Genomic DNA, 24,383 nt, shown 5'->3' with positions numbered 1-24,383 from the left:
AGAGATAACATGACTCCTTCTTTTTAAATTTGGATCCCTTTCCTCTGGGTAAAACTGCCAGTAATATGTTGAATAGGACTGGTCAGAGTGGAGATCTTTGTCTTTGTTCAGTCCTTTATTTATTTATTTTTTTGGCAAAACTATTTCCTTTTATTCTGTGGAACATCACTAAAGTAAATAGACATGTGCATGATTTATGTTATTTGTACATGATGAGAATTAAGGCTGAAAATGACATCTGGGGAACCTCCTACTATTAGTTTCTTATCTTCTGGGCAGGGACTGACTCTTGGCTCCCTTATACTTCCTAATTCCCAGTGGGCCTGAATAGACACTGGCCAAACTTTCAAAGTAGCTTCTTGAAGATGGATGATGATCGGTTTAGAATAATCCATTCACCTGTTCTGTTTCAGGGTCCAAATCAGTACAATAAAAACAGGGCCGAGTGAGGAGTCCATTGTGCTCACTGCTTCTACTAAAGGGTACAGAAAACCAGCCCCGATGCTGGCATTGATGTCGCAAATGGGCAGAACAAATCCTGTAGGAATACCTTTTTGCTCTGGGTTGTGAGACAAGGACAAATGTGTTTTGGCTATGCAGATGGGGAGATTCCCAAACCCCTGCTTTGTGTAGACTTCAGCTTTGTGTTGAGCTTTGGGGAGTAATTCAATGTCGTCTACTCCATCGATCTTCTGTGCAGTGATTCTGATTTTATCCTCAACTGGGAGTTTGAGGTCATAAAGGAGTTGGAAACTGCTGGGTGCTTGTGCTGCTCTCTAGATGGCCTGAGCCAGGGCTAAGGCACCTTTGCCCCCTTCTGCCCAGTGAGTGCACTTCACGGCATCAAAAGCCCCATGTTCTCTGGAAAGGTGGCTGAGGAGGTCTAGCTCAGTCTCTGTATCCATCTTGAATGCATTCACGGCCACTACTACTGGAATTCCAAACATTCTGCCATTTTCAATGTGTTTCTTCAAGTTACTGAAGCCTTTTTCAACCAGCTCTAGGTTCTCCTCTATGTAAGCCTTGGGAAGAGTCATTTCAGCAGTGACCACAGGGCCGCCCCCTGCATCTTGAGAGCACTGACAGTGTCAACAAGCACCACCACGTGAGGGTGGAGGCCGGAATACTGGGATTTGATGTTAAAAAATTTTTCCATTCCAATGTCTGCTCCAAATCCCACTTCCGTCACTGCAAACCCTTCTGGGCCAACAAGCTTGAGTGCGATCGGTCTGCAATGATCGGGGAATTGCCATGTGCGATGTTGGCAAATGGGCCGGCATGGACAAACGGCACTGGAGTGCCCTCCAATGTCTGCATGAGATTGGGCTTGATTGCGTCCTTCATAAGCACTATCAATGCACCACCCACCCCCAGATCTTCAGCGCGGATGGGCTCTCCTTTCTTACTGGATGCCACCACCATTTTGCCCAGTCTCTCTCTCATATCTTCTAGAGAAGTGGTGAGAGCCAGGACAGCCATAATTTCACTGGCCACAGAGATATCAAACTGGGCCGTCCTTATGTGACCTTTCTTTGTTGGAGCCTGTCCAATCATGATCTTCCTCAGGAATCTATCATTGGTATCCAACACTCTTTGCCAAGTTTTGATTTCTGGATCAATGTCCAATCTTACAAATCTGTTTATCTCTTCATCTGTCAGTGTGGTAGGGTCAGTCTTTTCAATGCCTAGTCTATTTAACCTTCGGATGTGGATATCAGAGAACTCTCTCACTCCATTTACTGATAGCACCAAAAGATTAAAGAGAGCCTTGTCTGTCTGGGGCAGTTCATGAAATATCTGAGCATCAATGGCCGCAGCAATGAGGTTATTAGCTACAGTGATGGCATGGATGTCACCTGTGAGGTGGAGATTAAACTCTTCCATAGGAATGATCTGGGAGTAGCCACCTCCTGCAGCACCACCTTTTAATCCAAAGATGGGGCCCTGAGAAGGCTGTCGCACACACAAAAATGTTCTGGTAGATATGGGCAAAAAGGGCTTGCACCAGCCCGATTGTAGTCGTGCTTTTCCCTTCTCCCGGAGTGTTGGGGTTATTCCAGTCACCACCCGGTATTTCCCATCAGGCTGGTGCTTCAGGTGTTCTAGTGCTGACAGCAGAACTTTGGCCTTTGTTTCACCATATAATTCTACCTCTTCAGACAGCAGACCAATTTCTTGAGCCAGCTTACCAATGGGCTTCAGTTTACAAGATCATGATATATCAATATCACTTGGAACAGGTGTCTTGAAGTTAAGGTTGTTATACTGATTCATCCACTTTCCTGGCTTAAATTTCTCCAGGAAACACTTGGTACTCTCTACTGTGCTCTGTATGAGCATTGCAACCATCATGGGCCTTAAGCTACCAGGAACAGGCTCCGTCGTATGCCACATCAACCACAACTTTTCTCCCATTTGTTTTTTTTTTTTTTTATCATGTGGGACATAGTTGATTCTACAGTGGATGACTATTGCCCCAGGTTTGATCCATTCTCCTTTAACCATTTCAGGCCAACCAGTTGCAACCACCAGTATGTCACCTTTATTTACTTCCTCATCCAGATTGGCAGTCTTGGGGCGGCAGGTGGTCACTGTGGCATTGTTCCACAGAAGCAAGTCATTCATCGGGGCCCCGACTATTTTACTGTGCCCAATCACCACAGCATGCCTTCTGGCAATCTGCACCCCTGCCTCTTTGATGAGTTCCAAGCATCCTTTAGGCATACAAGGAATGAAACAGTCATTTAGGTCACCTCTAGCAAGTTTCCCAGCACTGATGCTAGTCAATCCATCCACATCCATTTCAGGTGCAATAGCATTGATCAGTCTTTTCAGTGTTAATGGAATTCTCTGAATCTAGAGGTAGCTGCACTATGAACCCGTGTATAGTAGTCTTCATTCAAAGATATAATATACTTGATCACCTCAGATTCTGTGGTTGTTCTTGGTAACTTAATGTCGGTGGCTTTCATCCCAATCTCTTCAGCAGCCTTCAGCTTCACATTATGTAAAGATTGGAATCATCTCTGTTGCCAACCTGTAATATTGCCAGGTCTGGTGTGAAACCAGGTACTTGCTCCTTCAACTGAATGACTTGATTCTTCAGTCTTGCCCTTATTTGCGCGGAGACCTCCTTCCCGTTCAGGATTTCTGCTGGCGCCATGGCCTTTCTTAGCTTGCCCATGATGGACACCACCAATATCCTGTTCAGTTCTTAGGAGGAATGCTTTAACCTTATCCTCATTCAGTATGATGTTGGCTATGGATTTGTCATAGATGGCTTTTATTAATTTGAGGTATGTATTTTCAATGCCCAGTTGGTTGTGAAGAAATGCTGGATTTTATCAAGTCGTTTTTCTTCGTCAATTGAGATGATCATATAGTGTTTGTTTTTAATTCTGTTTATGTGGTTAATTACATTATTGATTTGCATATGTTGAGCCATCCTTGAATCTCTTGGATCAAACCCACATGGCTTGATGTACTGTTTGTTTTAATTTGCTAGTATTTTATTGTGGATTTATGCAGCAATATGCACCAGGTATATTAGCTTGTAGGGGTTTTTAAAAAAATTATTTCCTTGTGTAATATTTGTATCAGGTGATACTGCTTTCATAGAATGAGTTAGAGAAGAATAGTTCTTCCTTGATTTTTTTGGCATAGTTTAAGCAAGATTGGAACAAGTTCTTCTTTGTATGTCTGGTAAAATCCAGCTGTGAATCAATTTGGTCCTGGGCCATTTTTGTTGGATATTTTATATTACGGATTCAAATTCATTACTTGTTATTGGTCTGTTTAGGCTTTCCATTTCTTTCTGGTTCAGTCTTGGGAGGCTGTATGTTTCCAGGAAGTATCCATGTTTTCTAGGTTGTGTTCATTATAGTCTCTGATGATTTTTTGTGTTTGTGATATTGATTGTAACGTCAACTCTATCATTTCTGATTGTGTTTATTTGAGTCAGCTGTCTTCTCAGTTAATCTAGCTGGTAGTCTATCAATTTTGTCTATCCTTTCAAAGAACAAACTTTTCATTTTAGTGATAGTATAATTATTTTAATCTTAATTTCATTTAGTGCTGCTCTGGTGTTTATTTCTTTTATTCTGCTAGCTTTAGGTTTAGTTTTTTTTTTTTTTCTTGTTATTCTAGTTCCTTGAAGTGAAACATTAGGTTGTAGGTTTGAGATTTTTCTCTCTTTTTGATGAAGGCATTTAATGCCATGATTTTTCCTCTTAATACTGCTATTGTTGCATCCCAGGAGTTTTGGTATGTTATGTCTCTATTTTTATTTGTTTCAAAAATATTATTTTATTTCTGCCTTAATTTCATTGTTTACCCAAAAGTCATTCAGGAGCAAGTTGTTTCGTTCCCATGTATTTGTGTTGTTTTGAGAGTTCCTCTTCATATCGATTTCTACATTTATCCCACTATGGTCCAATTAGGTACTTGATATAATTATTATTTTTTCAAGTGTATTGAGCCTTGCTATATGGCCAAGCATGTGGTTAATTTGGGAGAATGTTCTATATGGAGATAAGAAAAATGTATATTCTGTCATTTATATAACATTGTCAAATGTTATGTAAATATCTATGTGGTTCATTTGATCTGGGTTCAAGTTAAGTCCAGAGTTTATTGATTTCCTGCCTTCGTGATCTGTCTAGTATTGTCAGTGAGTTATTTGTGTTTCCCACTATTTTCATATTGCTTTCTATTTTCTTAGGTGTAGTCGTATTTTTTTTTTTGTATGAATTTGGTCTTCCAGTGTAGCATGCATATATATTTAGGATAGTTACATTTCTCATTATATAATGCCCTTCTTTGTTTTTTGTTTACTTCTGTTCGTTTAAAGAATAGCTCAATTTTCTGTTCCGTGTGTGATACATCTTCTTCCCCCTTTTGCTTTTTGTCTGTAGCCAGTAGGTGGGTGTCTTAGGCAGCAGTTAGTTGGGTCTTGCTTTTCCATCGAATATGCCAGCCTGTATCTTTTAAGTGAAGTATTTAGGCCATTTACATTCAATGTTAGTACTGATATATGAGGTTCTGTTTCTGTCACATTGATGTTAACTATGTGCTTTGTAGTCTCAGTCATGTAATTGCCACATAAGATCTGTAAGTTTTGCTCATGTGCACATGTGACATGTGCTTTTATGATGTCAGTGTCAGTTTTTTGTTTCCATATTTAGTACTCCTTTGAGCATTTCTTGTAGGGCTAGTTCAATGGTGATGAATTCCCTTACCATTTGCTTATATGGGAAATACTTTACTTCTTTTTCATTTATAAAGCTTAATTGGTGGGATATAAAATTCTTTACCGAGATTTTTTCTTTTTCTTTTTCTTCACAGCGGCTGAAAACAGGCTCTCAATCTCTACTGGCTTGTTAAGTTTCTGCTGAGAAGTCCACGGTTAGACCAGTGGGATTTCAATCATAGGTGATTTGATGATTCTCTGTAGCTGCTTTTTTTTTTTCTTTGTTTTTATTATTATAGTTTAAGTTCTAGGGTACATGTGCACAGCGTGCAAGTTTGTTACGTACATATACGTGTGCCATGTTGGGGTGTTGCACCCATTAACTCGTCATTTACATTATGTATATCTCCTAATGCTATCCCTCCCCTCTTCCCCCACCCCACGACAGTCCCCAGTGTGTGATGTTCCGCTTCCTGTGTCCAAGTGTTCTCATTGTTCAATTCCCACCTGTGAGTGAGAGCATACGGCGTTTGGTTTCCTGTCCTTGTGATAGATTGCTGAGAATGATGGTTCCCAACTTCATCCATGTCCCTACAAAGGACATGAGCTCATCTGTTTTTATGGCTGCATAGTATTCCATGGTGTATATGTACCACATTTTCTTAATCCAGGCTATCAAAAGGATCTAGAACTAGAAATACCATTTGACCCAGCCATCCCATTACTGGGTATATACCCAAATAATTATAAATCATGCTGCTATAAAGACACATGCACACGTATGTTTATTGCGGCACTATTCACAATAGCAAAGACAGAACCAATCCAAATGCCCATGAGTGTAGCTGCTTTTAAGATTTGTTTTTTCACATTGAACTTGGATAATCAGATAATTATATGCCTTGATGATATTAATCTTCTGTAGTATCTCACAGGTGTTCTCAGAATTTCTGGTATCTGGATATCTATAACTCTAACAAGATCAGGAAATGTTTCCTGAATTATTCCATCAAATATGTTTTCCAAACTTCTTACTTTTTCTTCTTCTCCCTCAGGAATGGCCATGCATTGTGGATCTGGTTGCTTTACATAATCTTATATTTCTTGAAGATGTTGTTCATTTTTAAATGTATTATTATTATTATTATTTTTTGCAGTTGCAAGATTTAAGAGAGTGAAAACAGAGCTCCCATAAAACGGGAGGGGACCCAAAGGTGGTTGCCATTGCTGGCTCGAATGTCTGGGTTTCATATCCCGATCATTGTCCCTCCCCTTGTACTTTCAGGCAATAAATAATTTGCTATTTCTTTACCTCCTGTTTTAGCCCAATTAGCATTTTAGTGAGCTCTCTTTACTATGTGACTGGTCAGGTGTGAACTAAGTTGCAAGCCCCGTGTTTAAAGGTGGATGTGGTCACCTTCCCAGCTAGGCTTAGGAATTCTTAATCGGCCTAGGAAATCCAGCTAGTCCTGTCTCTCAGTACTCCCCCCTCAACAGGAAAACCCAAGTGCTGTTGGGGAGGTTGGCTGACGATAGCTCTAACTGCCTCCTGCTGAATTGGGGTGTAGTAGGGGTTGTGCAGTTGAGATTTTCTTGGGGGGTGCCTTGGATGTTATCAACCTCGGAGCATGGGCTAGCAGACTGGTCCAGGAATCCACGGTAGATCTTAGTTATGGACTACATCTGGGGCTCCATTTGAAGAATGATTTGTAGTTTTATAGCTTTGATTCTGGAAGAGACAACAAGGAGGTTAAAGATAAAGGGATTGAAATGTATGGCCTGCAGTGCAGGGGATTTGTATGGCCTGCAGTGCAGAGGATTATTTCTTTGGCACACTTCACAGGCCCCGACTATCTGCTTGATAATTTTGAAAAGGCCTGGTCCAGTAAATAATAATTTGGCCATCTGATGGGTGCTATCAATGCTTAAGTGAAAGGTTTGGTGAAGCGTTTTAAGTAATTTCCATGGGTTAGCTGCAGGCAAAAATATTTTCCCTACTTCGGTGGCTAGTCATCCTGAGGGGAAGAAACTATGTCCTTGTGAGGTTCCCCATTCTATTTCTCCTGCTGAGTACTGGGGCTTAGTTTCCCAGAGGGGATTACCACATACTAGGGGTCCTTCTATAAGCATTTCTTATGGAGGGTCCTGCCTTGCGGCTCTTTTGGCTTCAATATCCGCTTGGCGTTTCCCTTCTATTTCCCTTTCCTTTCCTTTCTGATGACCCCAGCAGTGTAAGACTACCACCACTTTAGATTTCTGTGCAGCCAATAATAATCTCCTAATGGCTTCCTGATGTTTGATAGGTGTTCTCTCCGAAGTTAGGAATTCCCTTTCCCTCCATATTGCTGCGAGGACATGGAGGACTAGGTAAGCATACTTAGAGTCTGTATATATATTTACCCTTTTTCCTTCTCCTAATTTTAGTGCCTGAGTGAGGGCTATTAGTTCTGCCAGCTGAGCGCTAGTTCCTGGAGTGAGGGGATTATTTTCAAGTATTCCATTATCACTGGCCACTGCATAATCTGACTTTTGAAGTCCTTTTTCTACAAAGAAACTTCCATCAGTGTACAAGTTGAGGTTGGGATCAGTCAAGGGAACCTCTAGAAGGTCCCCTCGAGCGGCGTAGGTTTGAGCAATTACTTGTTGATAGTTATGTTCTGTTTTTTCTTCATTGTCTGGAAGAAATGTGACTCGATTAAGAGTTGCACAAGTGCACAGTCACAGCACTGGTCCTTCTATCAATGAGTATGCCATTCACATCACAAGATGTCCATACAGTAAGATCTCTTCCCTGTGTCATTTTAACTGCTTCAGATACTAAGACTGCTACTACTGCCACTACCCATAAATAATGAGGCCAATCCTTTGCCACTACATCAATTTTCTTGCTCAGGTATGCCACGGGTTACAAACTAGTCCCTCGGACCTGTGTAAGGACTCCTAGAGCTATTCTTGTTTTTTCTGTTACATATAAAGAAAAATCTTGCCCTGTTGGCAAGCGTAACACTGGGGCTTGGGTTAGGGCCTTCTTTAGGGCCTGGAAAACTGCTTCTGCTTCAGTTGTCCATCTTACTAAATGGTATTGGCTTTCAGAGTTTTCTTGATTCGTGTATATAATGGCCTGGCTATTTTCTGTACTGGGAATCCATATTTGGCAGATGCCGGTTATACCAAGGAACCCTCTTAGTTGCTTTAGGGTTTTGGGATGAGGATAAGCCAGTACAGGCTGGATACATTTGTCACTGAGGGCCCTGGTGCCTATGGATAATTTTAGCCCTAAGTATTTAACCTGCTGTGAGAAGAGCTGAGCCTTTGGTTTGGAAACCTTGTAGCCACAGGTGGTGAGGGAATTTAAGAGCAATTGGGTGGGGCTGGGTGCAGTGGCTCACGCCTGCAATCCCAGCAACCTGGGAGGAACAAGGCAGGCAGATCACAAGGTCGGGAGATTAAGACCATCCTGGTCAACACGGCAAAACCTTGTCTCTACCAAAAATACAAAAAAATTAGCCGGGTGTGCTGGCGGGTGCCTGCAGTCCCAGCCACTTGGGAGACTGAGGCAGGAGAATGGCGTGAACCCAGGAGGCGGAGCCTGCAGTGAGCTGAGATCACACCCCTGCACTCCAGCCTGGGTGACAGAGTGAGATTCTGTCTCAAAAAAAGATAATAATAAATAAATTATGTGTGTGTGTGTGTGTGTGTGTGTGTGTGTGTGTGTGTGTATAGAGCGCTTGGGTGGCTTGATGGCACAAGGTTTCTGAATGGGTGGCTAAAAGTAAATCATCCACATACCGAATTACAAGAATTTCCAGGTATGAGAACTGGCTCAAGTCTTGAGTTAATGCCTAGCCACATAGATGGGGTCTATCTCTGAACCCTTGGGGTAAAACAGTCCAGGTGAGTTGAGACGTTGGGTTTGAAGGATCTTCAAAGGCAAACAAGAATTGAGAGTCAGGATATACAGGGATGCAGAAAGAGGCATCCTTAAGGTCCAGGACTGTAAACCACTCTGCTTCCTCTGGTATTTGGGAAAGCAGAGCATAAGGGTTAGGTACAGCTGGATATAGAGCGACAACGGCCTCATTGATAATCCTGAGATCTTGCCCTAACCTCCACTGTCTGTTGGGTTTCTGTACTCCTAAAATTGGAGTATTGCAGGTACTACTGCATGGTTTTACTAGACCTTGGGCTTTTAGGTCCTTAACAATCTTTTGGAGTCCTTGTTGGGCCTCGGGTCTAAGGGGGTACTGCCTTTGGTAGGAAAAGGAGGTGGAATCCTTTAGTTTAACTTGAACAGGACGGGCATTCTTTGCTCGTTCATAGTGTCCTTCTGTTGCCCAGACTTCAGGATTAATTTCTTCCTCAAGCAGGGGACAACAAACGGGTGTTCCTTCTCCTATGTTCAGGTGTATAATGACCCCTGCTTTTGCTAGAATGTCTCTCCCTAACAAGGGAGTGGGGCTTTCAGGCATAATTAGAAAAGTGTGTGAAAAGGGTAAAGTTCCCCAATCACAACTTAGTGGCTGGGAGAAGTATCTAGTGGCTGGCTGTCCTAGGACCCCTCGGATAGTGACAGATCTGGAGGACAGTTGTCCAGGACAGGAGAGTAAGACTGAGAAGGCTGTGCCAATGTCCAGGAGACAGTTAACCTCCTGGTCCTCAATGGTCAAGCATACCCGGGGCTGTGTGAGGGTGATGGCATGGGCTGGTGCTTGCCCTGGGTACCTTCAGTCCTGCTGCTGGATCATCTGCTTAGTGGTTTCTGACTCAGAGGACCTTCATCCCCTGGGGCAGTGGGCCTTCCAGTGATTCCCTTGACATAAGGGGCATGGACAAGGGGGTGGCTTATTTCTACTTGGACAATCTTTTTTAAAGTGTCCTTGTAGACCACACTGGAAACAAGCTCTATTAGGCATTCGATTTGCCCAGACTTTCCGTGTTCCAGAGCCTCCAAATTCCACTTGCCTGAGGGCCACGACTAAAGCGGTGGCCTTTTTCTTATTTCATTTGTCCCATTCCGCCTGCTTCTCCTGATTTCTATTATAAAAAGCTGAGGTTGCCAAGTTCAATCGAGTTTCTAAGTTTTTCTCCAGGCCTAAGGCAGACTTTTTAAGGTTTTTTTCTAATGTCTGCAGCTGACTTAGTGATAAACTTATCCTTTAATATTAGTTGGACTTCAATGGAGTCAGGTGACAGAGAAGTATGCTTCCTCAGTGCCTCCCAATTATTGAATACCCATTGTGTTTTTTTCTCAACCACCTCGGAGGAACCATCTATTGTCCTGTCCTGAAGGGAGTTCCTGCTAGGTCTGGTCAGACCTTTGTATGGTAATTAAGATTTAAATCACCTGTTAGGAAACCTGCTGGGTTAAGGGAATTTTCAGTGGTTAATGTTAAATTATCTTTCTCTAACAGAATAGCCCCATACTTTAAGATTTTTTTAGTTAGTAAGCTACCTTTTTGCTTTTTTGACTTAGGATAGTTCTGAACTAGTGAGGTGTGCTCACAATGAGGTTTCCTCTAAAGGCTAACTTTCTACTTTCTTCTGTTAGCAAAACAGTTGCTGCTACAGATTGAATGCATTTGGGCCATCAGCAGGTTCCTGGGTTAAAGATTTTTTTATAGGAAGGTTACTGGTTGTCAGTGGCCTCAGTGCTTTTGGGCTATGCCCTTGTTTACACTGACAACAAAGTTATAGGGTCATGGAGAAAACCTTCAGTTATCAATTATAGGTTTTAAATTCACCCTGGCTTTTAAAGAAATAGGGTACACTGTTTTGTTCTTTACTACTTCTGTCTTTCTCTTTCTTTCTCCCTTCTGTCTTTGTAGATGGATTTTGGAAACACAGTGGAAGGACGTTCACTTCTTGCCCCCATTTGCCACTATAGGAATATGTGCCTCCCTTTTATTTACTCAGTTTGCTTTCATCCTGATCTATTATGTTGTTGTAGACCCAGTTCCAGTTGTTAAAGTACTGGGTTATCAGTTCTAAGGCCCTGTCAAGGGTGGTGGAGAACAGGTCCCACACAACTGCTCATGTCAAGAGCTAAATTGTATGCCTAAATTGGGAGGGACACCAGGGACAAGACTCCCTGGGTTCATAGCCTAGGGGCCTAAGGATGCAGCGTAGAGCTTCCTTAGATCCCTTTGGAGATACAACCTGCTCTAATACTTGGGAGAGGAAGTGAAAGTCTGAAGCATTAGTATCTAGGAGGCAGGGATTGGAGGAAGTAGATTCAGAGGTAAGGAGAATTTGGGGCTTCTCTTTCAAGAAAGTCATGGTCAGGACCCAGGAGGTTTGGGTCAGAAGGAAAGGTAGGGGCGCACTCATGGGCGACTGTTGAGTAGAGACTTCTGACTGTGCCATGATCTCAACTGGCTAATGCTGGGAGTTCGGGATGATTGGCTTTCTGCCTCTAGTCAGCCCTCAGCTTCCCCAGGAAAATTGAAAGCAGAAGCTGGTTCCAGGCAGACCAACACTCCCAACCCAGAAGGGTTGGGGGTTGTTAGAAAGCCCTCTCCCAGACAGCCTCACACTTGAGCCTTAAGCCCAGCAGCCACGCTAATCATTTTTAACTGGCTGACAGGTGCCTGGCATTTTCCTCCAGTTATAAGGAAGGATAGGACAGAATGGCAAGTGAAAGTGGTCCAATATTACTCACCACTTTGGAGGTCCCTTCATGGTCGCCAAATGTTACTGGGGGGCTCCTTGCTCCTAGAACTCCCAAGATGGTGGTGGGCCGCTTCCAAGATTGTGGAAAGCCTCATGTTCTCTCACCTGGGATTCTTGGCCTCATGGATTCCGAGGAATGGAATCTTGCACCATGCAGTGAGTGTTATACCTCTAATAGAAGCTGTGGGTCATAGAAGAGAACCGTGGAACCCTGCAACTAGTGTTCAGCTTGATTAGGACAAACCCAGGCACTTAGCCATGCAGGAACAATGGTGAGCCTTTAGCCCAATCGGGAGTGGCAATGGGCACCTCTCTGGATCAGGAGCACAGCAGACACCCTGCCAGCTCCAGAGGGGTGGAAATCAGTGGCGGGTCTGTGATGGTGGCAAACAGCAGGGGTGGATGGTGAGCGAAAGCTCAACTCCAGCCATAACAAACACGGACCAGAAGAGTGTGCAGTTGCAAGATTTAATAGAGTGAAAACAGAGCTCCCATAAAATGGGAGGGGACCCAAAGGGGGTTGCAAGATTTAATAGGGTGAAAACAGAGCTCCCATAAAATGGGAGGGGACCCAAAGGGGGTTGCCGCATTTTAAAATTTTTTTAAATTTTTTCTCTGTGTTAATTTAAAAGAACAGTCTTCAAGTTCTGAAATTCTTCTACCTCATCTACTATGTTGTTAAAGTTTTCAACTGTATTTTGTAATTCATTTAGTGACTTTTTAATATTCAGAAGATCTGTTTTTTCAATACATTTGTCTCATCTTTCCTATCCTGAATTTTTAAAATGTATTTATGTTGGTTTTCAACATTCTTTTGAATCTAATTGAACTACCTTACAATCTATATTTTCAATTCTTTATCTGTAATTTCAAAATGTTCATTTTGGTTAGGATCCATTACTATGGAGATATTGATGTCCTTCAGGGATGTCAAAACTCCCTTATTGCACTGCCAGAGTTCTTGCACTGGTTCCTTCTCATTTGAAGAAGCTGTCACTTCTTAGTTTTGAAATTGGGATTGTATAGATAAAAATTCCTCAGTGGTATGATTGTAATGGATGTCCTGTATAATCTTTTGGCTCCATCTCTGGGTGCTTTCAAGGTGCCCACAGGGCTCTGTATGAGTTATTTGGCTATATATAATTTTTGTGTTGTGGCTTTCTCAAATGCTGCTTATTGTAGTGATGCATTGGCCATATGATCTGGCACACTATCTTCTGTGAGCTGGGAGTGCAGAGCTCTCAGAAAGCTTATCTTGCACCTTCGCACTATGATGTGTCAGCAGGTTTTTATTTGGTGGCAAGTTTGGTCTACAGTAGAGTAGGGGATGCCTAAGACACAGCTTACCCTGGGGTACTCTAATGAAGTATGGAAACATCCACCCTGATGGGAGTGGTGGAGGGAGTGTTTGGTTTGATATGCTGAGAACTTACGGGAGGGGTCTGCACCAGCAACTTGTCCTGGACAGGGAGGAACATAGTCTGCTTCCCTATAATGCCCCTGACACAGGGATCATAACCTTCAGTTCAGATAGATGCTGTCCTTTATCTCTAGTCCACAATGTGACTGAGGCCTGCAGGAAACGCCCATCTGCCAGCTTCTGCCAAAATTGCCTTTGGGCAGACATCTTCCTGCAGCCCAAAACATACAGCTCTGTGGCTGCTCTGCACTCTGTGGCAGGGATGCTACCACTCTGTGTAGAGAGAGGAAGATGAACCCCAGTCATTGTTTGAGCTCAGGAGGTAGGCACACATTCAGTGTGGATGGAGCCGCTATTAAAAGTGCTAGAAAAGCTACCACAAAGTGCACTTGCACCAGCCCCCAGTGGGAAAATCCTTGGCTGCGTCTGCGGCAATAGATGGGGTAGCAGGAGGCAATCTCCTCTCTACATTTGTTGCCAGTCACTAGTGCATCCACTGAGACAGAACCATACTCTCTCCTGCATTGGAGATCAGCATTGTACCTGTGTTTCCTTTGTCGCAAGGGGTGCTTTGGAGGACTCTGCTTACCATTCCCATAATGGTGGCTCATGCCAAAGGCTAGATCTCTAGGGATCCTGCAGTTCCCTAGAGATCTAATCATCCTCTTATTTGTTGAAGTCAAAGCAGATTCTGGGATATGTTTGCAGGATATCTGTTGATGCAGTGAAATAAGAGCTGGGATTCCATGGGCAGGATGGTGGCTTATACTGGGTGCAAAACCTTTATGACACCTTCCACCTGAATTTGGGTTGAAGAATCATGTGAGTACAACTGCAGGAGCTCACCAACCAGTGTTCTGCCCCCAGGAAGTTCCCAAATAACCATTGAGAGTGTTACTCAGGCTCATGAGGGCAGAGGAACTTTCCAACAATTTGTTGGTCAGCAGTCTTTTGCAGGGGTGAGGGAAGCAAAGAAATACCCTACCTAACCTGTCCATGGAACTCCAAGCTTTTTGGGGGCCAATCTCTGCCAGATTTTTGCTGCCTTTCTTTTCTGTACCCCAACTTATTATATACCTCTCTGAGAGTTTTTGGCACTCTTCCCTCAGCTTTCCACTCGGGGTGACTGCTCACCCATAACTTTGATCTCTTTTGTAAGGAGAACTGGCATTTGACATCTCTAGTCAGTCATCTAATGGGAAGCCTGGAAGGGGTTCACATTGGAGAAGCTGCTCCCAACTCGAATCAGAAAGATGCTAATTTCCTGGTCTGAGAACTGGCGAGTCTTATGTTTAAATCTTCAATCCATTTTGAGATGATTTTTGTGTATGGTTTAAGATAAGGGATTAATTTCATTCTTTTGCAAATGGATATCCAGGTTTCATAAAATAACTTATTGAAGAGATTGTTCTTTCTTCACTCTGTATTCTTGTTACTTTTGTCAAAAGTTTTTTGACTTTATAGGCATGGGTTTAGTTTTATTTGCTTTCTATTCTATTCAATCAGGCAATGTGTCTGTTTTTATGCCAGTACCATACTGTTTTGATTACGATAGCTTTGTAATGTAACTTTAAATTAGGAAGTGTGATGCTTCCATATTATTATTATTATTATTATTATTATTATTTTGATAAAGATTGCTTAGGCTATTCATGGCTTTTTTTAGCTCCATACAAATTTTAGGATTATCTTTTCTATTTATGTAAGAAAATGTCATTTGAATTTTGATAGGAATTGCATTGAGTGTAGGTCTGGTTGGTTCATATGAAGATATTAACAATATTAACTTTTCCAATCTGTGAACATGGAATGTCTCTCCATTCTTTTCTGCTTATTTTATTTTTTTATCAATGTTTTATAATTATTAGTGTACAGACTTTCTCCTCTTGGTTGAACTTACACCTGAGTATTTTAATCGTTTTAATGCTGTTGTAAATTATTTTCTGATTTATTTCTAACATTTTATGTGAAATATTAGGATTTTTATGAATGAGAGCATGTCATTTGCAAACAGACAATTTCATGTTTTCCTTTCCAATTTGCATGCTATTTATTTATTTATTTATTGCCTCATTGCTCTAGGACTTCCAGTAACATGTTCTATAGAAATAGCCATAGTGAACACCTTTGTCTTATTCCTTATGAGGAAAAACTCTCAGCTTTTCACCATTAAGTTTGATGATAGCTGTGGGCTTGTGATATATGACCTTGATTGTGTTGAGGTACATTTCTTCTGTACTTAATTTGTTGAGAGCTTTTATCATAAAAAATAATGTTGAATCTTGTCAAGTGTATTTTTCTTTACATCTAATGAAATGATACTGTGATTTTTATCCTTCATTCTGGTAATGTGGTGTATCATGTTTATTGATTTTCATATACAGACTTGTGTCCCTTAACCATTGTGATACATTTGTAGAAATGCATTGTTAGACAATTTTGTTATTGTGTGAACAATATAGAGTGTAATTATAGAAGCATAGATGGTATAGCCTACTACAAACCTTGGTTATATAGTATAATCTATAGTTCCTAGAATACTAACATGGACAGCATGTTACTGTACTGAAAATTGTAGGCAATTTTAACACAATGGTAAGTATGTGCTTATCCAAACATATATAAACATAGAAATATTACTGGTATTATAATATTATGTGATCAACATTGTAAATATGGTTATTGTTGACCAAAACATCATATGCAGCACATTGTTGTATTAAAACATCTATTCATCCCAGGGAAAATTCTCAATTAATTGTTTTGTATTATCCTTTTAACATGCTGTTGAATGAGGTTTTCTGGTGTTATATTGAAGATTTTTATATTTATGTTAATCTCAGATATTTACCTATAATTTTATTTTTTTATCTGGCTTTGATATCGGGGTAATTCTGGAATTGTAGAATGGGTCTGTAATTTTTTCCTCCTCTTTGACTTTTCTGAAGAGTTTGAAGATTGCCATTGATTTTTCTTTAAATCATTGGTAAAATTCACTAGTGAAGCCATCAGGTCCTGGGCTTCTTTTTTAGGGAGAATTGATTACTTATTTACTCTTTTTCTTCATGATTGGCGTGTTCAGACTTTCAGTTTATTAATGATGCAGCCTTTGTAGTTTTTATGGTGTAGGTTCTATGTTTCTAGGAAATTGTTTATTTCTTATAGGATATCCAATCTGTTGGCATATAATTGTTTATATTAGTCTCTTACAATTTTTATATTTCTGCGTTAGCACTTGCTATGTCCACTTATATTTTATTTTATTTATTTGAGTCTTTTCTCTATTTTCTTACGTAGTCCAGCTAATGTTTTGTCAATGTTCTTCATTTTTTAAAAAAATATTAGTTTTCTATTTTATTTGCGTAGATGTGTTTATAGTATTCTCTGATGGTAGATTGTATTTCTGTGGGGTCGGTGGTGATATCCCCTTTATCATTTTTTATTGCGTCTATTTGATTCTTCTCTCTTTTCTTCTTTATTAGTCTTGCTAGCGGTCTGTCAATTTTGTTGATCTTTTCAAAAAACCAACTCCTGGATTCATTGATTTTTTGGAGGGTTTTTTGTGTCTCTATCTCCTTCAGTTCTGCTCTGATCTTAGTTATTTCTTGCCTTCTGCTAGGTTTTCAATGTGTTTGCTCTTGATTCTCTAGTTCTTTTAATTGTGATGTTAGAGTGTCAATTTTAGATCTTTCCTGCTTTCTCTTGTGGGCATTTAGTACTATAAATTTCCCTCTACACACGGCTTTAAATGTGTCCCAGAGATTCTGGTATGTTGTATCTTTGTTCTCATTGGTTCAAAGAACATCCTTATTTCTGCCTTCATTTCGTTATGTACCCAGTAGTCATTCAGGAGCAGATTGTTCAGTTTCCATGTAGTTGAGCGGTTTTGATTGAGTTTCTTAGTCCTGAGTTCTAGTTTGATGGCACTGTGGTCTGAGAGACAGTTTGTTACAATTTCTGTTCTTGTACATTTGCTGAGGAGTGCTTTACTTCCAATTACGTGGTCAATTTTGGAATAAGTGCAATGTGGTGCTGAGAAGAATGTATATTCTGTTGATTTGGGGTGGAGAGTTCTATAGATGTCTATTAGGTCTGCTTGCTGCAGAGCTGAGTTCAATTCCTGGATATCCTTGTTAACTTTCTGTCTCGTTGATCTGTCTAATGTTGACAATGGAGTGTTGAAGTCTCCCATTATTATTGTATGGGAGTCTAAGTCTCTTTGTAAGTCTCTAAGGACTTGTTTTATGAATCTGGGTGCTCCTGTATTGGGTGCATATCTATTTAGGATACTTAGCCCTTCCTGTTGAATTGATCATTTTACCATTATGTAATGTCCTTCTTTGTCTCTTTTGATCTTTGATGGTTTAAAGTCTGTTTTATCAGAGACTAGGATTGCAACCCCTGCTTTTTTTTGTTCTCCATTTGCTTGGTAAATCTTCCTCCATCCCTTTATTTTGAGCCTATGTATGTCCCTGCATGTGAGATGGGTCTCCTGTATACAGCAGCCTGATGGGTCTTGACTCTTTATCCAGTTTGCCAGTCTGTGTCTTTTAACTGGAGCATTTAGTCCATTTACATTTAAGGTTAATATTGTTATGTGTGAACTTGATCCTGCCATTATGATATTAACTGGTTATTTTGCTCGTTAGTTGATGCAGTTTCTTCCTAGCCTCGATGGTCTTTACATTTTGGCATGTTTTTGCAATGGCTGGTACCGGTTGTTCCTTTCCATGTTGAGTGCTTCCTTCAGGGTCTCTTGTAAGGCAGGCCTACTGGTGACAAAATCTCTAAGCATTTGCTTATCCGTAAAGGATTTTATTTCTCCTTCACTTATGAAACTTAGTTTGGCTGGATATGAAATTCTGGGTTTAAAATTCTTTTCTTCCCTGAGATGAATAGATGTTTTAATACAACAATGTGCTGCATATGATGTTTTCGTCAATAATAAACCATATTTATGATGTTGATCACATAATATTATAATACCAGTAATATTTCTATGTTTATATATGTTTGGATGAACACAAGACTAAACCAGGAAGAAGTTGAATCCCTGAATAGACCAATAGCAGGCTCTGAAATTGAGGCAATAATTAATAGCCTACCAACCAAAAAAAGTCCAGGACCAGATGGATTCACAGCTGAATTCTACCAGCGGTACAAGGAGGAGCTGGTACCATTCCTTCTGAAACTATTCCAATCAATAGAAAAAGAGGGAATACTCCCTAACTCATTTTATGAGGCCAACATCATCCTGATACCAAAGCCTGGCAGAGACACAACAAAAAAAGAGAATTTTAGACCAATATCCCTGATGAACATCGATGCAAAAATCCTCAATAAAATACTGGCAAACCGGATTCAGCAGCACATCAAATAGCTTATCCACCATGATCAAGTGGGCTTCATCCCTTGGATGCAAGGCTGGTTCAACATTCGCAAATCAATAAACATAATCCAGCATATAAACAGAACCAAAGACAAAAACCACATGATTATCTCAATAGATGCAGAAAAGGCTTTTGACAAAATTAAACAGCCCTTCATGCTAAAAACACTCAATAAATTCGGTATTGATGGAACGTACCTCAAAATACTAAGAGCTATTTTTGACAAAACCACAGCCAGCATCATACTGAATGGGAAAAAACTGGAAAAATTCCCTTTGAAAACTGGCACAAGACAGGGATGCCCTCTCTCACCACTCCTATTCAACACAGTGTTGGAGGTTCTGGCTAGGGCAATCAGGCAAGAGAAAGAAATCAAGGGTATTCAGTTAGGAAAAGAAGAAGTCAAATTGTCCCTCTTTGCAGCTCTTTGCAGATGACATGATTGTATATTTAGAAAATCCCATTGTCTCAGCCCAAAATCTCCTTAAGCTGATAAGCAACTTCAGCAAAGTCTCAGGATACAAAATTAATGTGCAAAAATCACAAGCATTCTGATACACCAGTAACAAACAAACATAGAGCCAAATCATGAATGAACTTCCATTCACAATTTCTTCAAAGAGAATAAAATACCTAAGAATCCAACTTACAAGGGATGTAAAGGACCTCTTCAAAGAGAACTTCAAACCACTGCTCAGTGAAATAAAATAGGACACAAACAAATGGAAGAACATACCATGCTCATGGATAGGAAGAATCAATATCGTGAACATGGCCATACTGCCCAAGGTTATTTATAGATTCAATGCCATCCCCATCAAGCTACCAACGAGTTTCCTCACAGAATTGGAAAAAACTGCTTTAAAGTTCATATGGAACGAAAAAAGAGCCCGCATCTCCAAGACAATCCTAAGTCAAAAGAACAATGCTGGAGGCATCACACTACCTGACTTCAAACTATACTACAAGGCTACAGTAACCAAAACAGCATGGTACTGGTACCAAAACAGAGATATAGACCATTGGAACAGAACAGAGTCCTCAGAAATAATATCACACATCTACAGCCATCTGATCTTTGACAAACCTGAGAGAAACAAGAAATGGGGAAAGGATTCCCTATTTAATAAATGGTGCTGGGAAAATTGGCTAGCCATAAGTAGAAAGCTGAAACTGGATCCTTTCCTTACTCCTTATACGAAAATTAATTCAAGATGGATTAAAGACTTAAATGTTAGACCTAATACCATAAAAACCCTAGAGGAAAACCTAGGTAGTACCATTCAAGACATAGGCATGGGCAAAGACTTCATATCTAAAACACCAAAAGCAACGGCAGCAAAAGCCTAAATTGAAAAATGGGATCTCATTAAACTAAAGAGCTTCTGCACAGCAAAAGAAACTACCATCAGAGTGAACAGGCAACCTACAGAATGGGAGAAAATTTTTGCCATCTACTCATCTGACAAAGGGCTAATATCCAGAACCTACAAAGAACTCAAACAAATTTACAAGAAAAAAAACAAACAACCCCATCGAAAAGTGGGCAAAGGATATGAACAGACATTTCTCAAAAGAAGACATTCATACAGCCAACAGACACATGAAAAAATGCTCATCATCACTGGCCATCAGAGAAATGCAAATCAAAACCACAATGAGATACCATCTCACACCAGTTAGAATGGCAATCATTAAAAGGTCAGGAAACAACAGGTGCTGGAGAGGCTGTGGAGAAATAGGAACACTTTTACACTGTTGGTGGGATTGTAAACTAGATCAACCATTATGGAAAACAGTATGGCGATTCCTCAAGGATCTAGAACTAGATGTACCATATGACCCAGCCATCCCATTACTGGGTATATACCCAAAGGATTCTAAATCATGCTGCTACAATGACACATGCACACGTATGTTTATTGCGGCACTATTCACAATAGCAAAGACTTGGAATCAACCCAAGTGTCCATCAGTGACAGACTGGATTAAGAAAATGTGGCACATATACACCATGGAATACTATGCAGCCATAAAAATGGATGAGTTTGTGTCATTTGTAGGGACATGGATGCAGCTGGAAACCATCATTCTTAGCAAACTATCACAAGAACAGAAAACCAAACACCGCATGTTCTCACTCATAGGTGGGAACTGAACAATGAGATCACTTGGACTCGGGAAGGGGAACATCACACACCACGTCCTATCATGGGGAGGGGGCAGGGGGAAGGGATTGCATTGGGAGTTATACCTGATGTAAATGACGAGTTGATGGGTGCTGACGAGTTGATGGGTGCAGCACAGCAACATGTCACAAGTATACATATGTAACAAACCTGCACGTTATGCACATGTACCCTAGAACTTAAAGTATAATAATAAAAAATAATTAAAAAATAATAAAATAAAATACAAAAAGCTAAAAAAATATATATATTAGTTTTGTTCCGTATTTCATTATTTCTACTCTGATATTTATTTTCTTCCTTATGTTTACTTTGGGCTTATTTTGTCTTCTTTTGTAGTTTCCTGAATTGTGATGTTAGGTTTTTTATGTGTATTCTTTCCTTTATCCTAATGTAGGTATTTATTGCCATAAGTGCTTCCTTAGAACAGTTTTTGCTGCAACTCCTAATATTTGGAATATTGTGTTTTCATTTTCATTTGTCCAAGGTTTTTAAAAATTTCCTTTTGATTTATTAATTGACCTTTTTTCAGAAGGACATTTATTTCTAAATAATCGGGAGTTTTCTAATTTTCTGAATTGATTTTTAGTTTCATAACATTGTGGCTGAAATGATGCTTCATGTGATTTTGATGTTGTTAAATTTGGTAAGACTTGCATTGAGGCCTAACAAATTGTCTGTCTTGGAGAATATTCCATGAGCACTTGAGAAGAATGTATATTCTGCTGCTGTTAGATGGAATATTCTTTATATTCCATTTGAGTCAATTTGTTCTCAAGTGTAGTTTAAGTCCAGTATTTCCTTCTTGATATTCTGTCCAGATGATCTATACATTGTTGAAAGTAGAGTGTTCAAGCATCATACAATTATTTTGTTACCGTCTTCACATCTATTATAATTTGTTTTATATAGCTATATATATCTCATCAACATTGGATCATATAACTATATAAAGCAAATTGCAATATCATCTTGAATAATAGACTGTTTTATCATTATATAGTAAATTTCTTTGTCTCTTGTGGCAATTTTTGACTTAAACTGTATTTTGTCTAAGTGTAGCCACCTCTCTTCCTTCTTGTTACTACAATTTGCATGGAATATATTTTTCTATCTCTTTATTTTCATCCTATTTTCCTGTAAAGCTTAAGTGAATCTCTTGTAGGCAGCATGTTATAGTTGGATCTTGTTTATGAGTTTGTTTTTGTTCCTGTGCAGCCACTATACATTTTTGTTGACTAATTTTTACTTCTTAATTATTGATGGGTATGGGCTTACTATTCCCATTTTATTCATTGTCTTCTAATGTTTTAGTTTCTTCTTCATTTTTTTTTAATTGCTTTGTGATTTGATGTGTTTTTGTATTGGAATGCTTTGATTCTTTTATCTTTTTGTATGTGTGTGACTACTAAAGGTTTTTTTCTTTGTTATTATATTGAGGCTTATATAAAACATCTTATAACAGTCTGTTTTAAGTTTATAACATGTTAATCTTAATGACATACAGAAACTATATACTTTTATTTTTACTACCCTTCCATTTTATGCTACTGATGTCACAATTTATATCTTTGTATATATACTCTATGTCCATTAAGAAATTATTACAGATAAACTTTGGTATTTTAATTTTTATATTAGAGTTCAAATGATTTATCTATGAAAATTACAGCATTTGAACATTATAAAATTTGACCATATATTTATTGATACCAATGCATTTTATACTACATTTTTTATGTTACTAATTAGTGCCCTTTTATTTCTTTTTTTTTTTAAATTTATTTATTATTATTATACTTTAAGTTGTAGGGTACATGTGCATAACGTGCAGGTTTGTTACATATGTATACTTGTGCCATGTTGGTCTACTGCACCCATCAACTCGTCATTTACATCAGGTATAACTCCCAATGCAATCCCTCCCCCCTCCCCCCTCCCCATGATAGGCCCCGGCGTGTGATGTTCCCCTTCCTGAGTCCAAGTGATCTCATTGTTCAGTTCCCACCTATGAGTGAGAACATGCGGTGTTTGGTTTTCTGTTCTTGTGATAGTTTGCTAAGAATGATGGTTTCCAGCTGCATCCATGTCCCTACAAAGGACGCAAACTCATCCTTTTTTATGGCTGCATAGTATTCCATGGTGTATATGTGCCACATTTTCTTAATCCAATCTGTCACTGATGGACATTTGGGTTGATTCCAAGTCTTTGCTATTGTGAATAGTGCCGCAATAAACATACGTGTGCATGTGTCTTTATAGCAGCATAATTTATAATCCTTTGGGTATATCCCCAGTAATGGGATGGCTGGGTCATATGGTACATCTAGTTCTAGATCCTTGAGGAATCGCCATACTGTTTTCCATAATGGTTGAACTAGTTTACAATCCCACCAACAGTGTAAAAGTGTTCCTATTTCTCCACATCCTCTCCAGCACCTGTTGTTTCCTGACTTTTTAATGATCGCCATTCTAACTGGTGTGAGATGGTATCTCATTGTGGTTTTGATTTGCATTTCTCTGATGGCCAGTGATGATGAGCATTTTTTCATATGTCTGTTGGCTGTATGAATGTCTTCTTTTGAGAAATGTCTGTTCATATCCTTTGCCCACTTTTTGATGGGGTTGTTTGTTTTTTTCTTGTAAATTTGTTTGAGTTCTTTGTAGGTTCTGGATATTAGCCCTTTGTCAGATGAGTAGATTGCAAAAATTTTCTCCCATTCTGTAGGTTGCCTGTTCACTCTGATGGTAGTTTCTTTTGCTGTGCAGAAGCTCTTTAGTTTAATTAGATCCCATTTGTCAATTTTAGCTTTTGCTGCCGTTGCTTTTGGTGTTTTAGACATGAAGTCTTTGCCCATGCCTATGTCCTGAATGGTACTACCTAGGTTTTCCTCTAGGATTTTTATGGTATTAGGTCTAACATTTAAGTCTCTAATCCATCTTGAATTAATTTTCGTATAAGGAGTAAGGAAAGGATCCAGTTTCAGCTTTCTACTTATGGCTAGCCAATTTTCCCAGCACCATTTATTAAATAGGGAATCCTTTCCCCATTTCTTGTTTTTCTCAGGTTTGTCAAAGATCAGATGGCTGTAGATGTGTGGTATTATTTCTGAGGACTCTGTTCTGTTCCATTGGTCTATATCTCTGTTTTGGTACCAGTACCATGCTGTTTTGGTTACTGTAGCCTTGTAGTATAGTTTGAATTCAGGTAGCGTGATGCCTCCAGCTTTCTTCTTTTGACTTAGGATTGTCTTGGAGATGCGGGCTCTTTCTTGGTTCCATATGAACTTTAAAGCAGTTTTTTCCAATTCTGTGAAGAAACTCATTGGTAGCTTGATGGGGATGGCATTGAATCTATAAATTACCTTGGGCAGTATGGCCATTTTCACGATATTGATTCTTCCTATCCATGAGCATGGTATGTTCTTCCATTTGTTTGTGTCCTCTTTGATTTCACTGAGCAGTGGTTTGTAGTTCTCCTTGAAGAGGTCCTTTACATCCCTTGTAAGTTGGATTCCTAGGTATTT

General features: G+C 39.7%; 1 protein-coding gene and 1 pseudogene across 4 annotated transcripts in view; one reads left to right on the top strand and one right to left on the bottom strand.

Moving 5' to 3' along the window:
- The window catches only part of FAAH2 (fatty acid amide hydrolase 2), a 228,966-nt gene that overhangs the window by 127,582 nt on the left and 77,001 nt on the right, over positions 1 to 24,383 (top strand). The window lies entirely within an intron of this gene.
- On the bottom strand, positions 127 to 3,163 carry LOC112615449 (annotated as a pseudogene). The gene has a single exon (XR_003117369.1). The product of XR_003117369.1 is annotated as a C-1-tetrahydrofolate synthase, cytoplasmic pseudogene (transcript).

Source organism: Theropithecus gelada, chromosome X (assembly GCF_003255815.1).
Source record: "Theropithecus gelada isolate Dixy chromosome X, Tgel_1.0, whole genome shotgun sequence".
NCBI lineage: Eukaryota > Metazoa > Chordata > Mammalia > Primates > Cercopithecidae > Theropithecus > Theropithecus gelada.
Note: the sequence above shows the minus strand (reverse complement) of the source record. Positions and strands in the feature narration are given on the sequence as shown.